Genomic DNA, 1876 nt, shown 5'->3' with positions numbered 1-1876 from the left:
ATCTGAATGTGACTCAGATCTGATTTAGGCTGGATTTGACTGCCAGTGTAAAGCAGGCCTAAAGGAAACTTAACTTTCTATCTCTAACAGATCACAAAGCGTAGTATGGGATATAGTTAAGATAGTTAATCTTCTCACTGTAGTGTGAAATGTATATTGAACATGTTCGTCTACCTCCCAAATTTTTACCTGGACTATAATCGTACCATCAAAAATGTAAAATCCATTATACATTTATACATACCTGGATATAGCTCTTGCACCTCAATGGCCAACACCTACACTTTTCACATTGGATCTGCCATCTCCATGTCCCCAACCATCTCAACAAGTCCCTGTAGAGCTTGCAGGTGTTCAATGCCTGGAATGAAGAGGAAAAAATATTATGACAATCCCAACATATTCAAAGGTTGAGTACAAATAAGTGTTAAATAGCGCTATATTCTGATAACAGTCATTGCTATGCCATTGCTATGGAATATTTATTTTCTCAGTAGCAGGGATTGTCATGTTCAACGGCAACCTTCTCTCCCCATCTCTCCAGTAAACAGAAAATGTAAAGTTTCAAGTGAGACAAAGAAATGAGCTGACAGAATTGACAACTGCAACACTATGCTTCATTTTTTGTGAATGGTGGGTGACCCAGCCAGGGTAGGGGATATTTATAACAACACACCCGGGGGTCTAGAGTAACTTAAAGAGATATTCCAATTTCAAAATTACTTTTTGTCATTTTAGCATCTAATCAGGCTTTTGGGAACACCCAGGACAGTTTTTGAATTTCTTCATTCAGTATTTAGATTTAGAAGCAGACACATATCAGTCGCTGATTACAGATGAGCATGGTCATCGCATAATTTCAGAAAAGTATAGTTTTAAGGGTGAATATTAGGGACAGTACAGTGAGCCATCTTAAAAACTTTAATTGGACTGTAACCTTACCTAGATAAACTTCAAAAGGTGGTCAATGGCTTGTCGGGCTGAGAGCTTTCCTGGTCTCGTTGCGGCCTTGAGGTGAGGGTGGCATGTGGTGGATAAGGCAAGATGGAGGACATCTCACTGTCCCATCCTGAAAATACAAGGGTGGGGGGGAAACAAAGACATTTTTACTAAAATCTGTTGACATTTTTGTTTCAAAACCATCCCCTCTTCCATTAGTATTATTCCTTTAATTCCAGCGTACCATTTTCCAGTTCTTCTGTTGTGGATTCAGCATTATGAAGCAGATCTACATGGTCGCCTGTCTGGGCGAGTCCACAGCTTTGTTCAAGGACTTACTGCATGTAGTGAGTAAGTAGGCCACTTCTGCAGCGATGTCATCACCAAACATCAGACTGAAATCCTGTATCTGCAGACAGGATGGAATACAGACAACATGGCATACATTTTAATGGGTTCACCCTATGACCAGGGATGTGATCTGTTTAAAGTCATTTTTCATTTCAGTTTGACTTTAAGGCAAGACAGTTAAAGAGCGACATACCATTCCTGCAATGTCAAGAAATCTTGTAAAGGTGGTGAATATTTCAGAGGACTTCACTGGGTCATGAACCATTGTTTGGCAATGGGTGAAGGTCTGTTTCATCTTCATCATCAGTGCGATGCCCTCAAGACACTGGGTTTCTGTCGTTAGCTGAAGAAACCCACTCCCATCTACTGGATTGTAATACTGCTCCTAAAAAACAAGAACGTGTTTTATTTTTTCTCCTTAAAAAACTAAACACATGCCCTTGTCTGGAGAATTGCTAAAATCAAGGTCAACAGGTCTGATATCTGTGACGATCAACTTGTTGGGGTTAGGAGAAAGGTATGTACTTGTAGGGGTTAGGAGAAAGGTATGTTGGGACTTGGGACTAGTTCTGACCAATGGGCCATG

The 1876-nt window shown here is 40.3% G+C and overlaps 1 long non-coding RNA gene across 1 annotated transcript; it reads right to left on the bottom strand.

Moving 5' to 3' along the window:
* Positions 1–297: 297 nt before the first annotated feature.
* On the bottom strand, positions 298–1321 carry LOC308300751. Its single transcript, XR_013962850.1, has 3 exons — positions 1184–1321; positions 943–1069; positions 298–361 (listed from the first exon to the last, which is right to left on the bottom strand). It is a non-coding gene; the product is annotated as an uncharacterized lncRNA (long non-coding RNA).
* Between the last annotated feature and the right edge of the window lie 555 nt (positions 1322–1876).

Source organism: Nannobrachium achirus, assembly GCF_963921795.1.
Source record: "Nannobrachium achirus genome assembly, chromosome: 16".
In the NCBI taxonomy this organism is placed as follows: Eukaryota; Metazoa; Chordata; class Actinopteri; order Myctophiformes; family Myctophidae; genus Nannobrachium; species Nannobrachium achirus.
The sequence above is the reverse complement of the archived record's forward strand: the minus strand, read 5'-3'. Positions and strand labels throughout refer to the sequence as shown.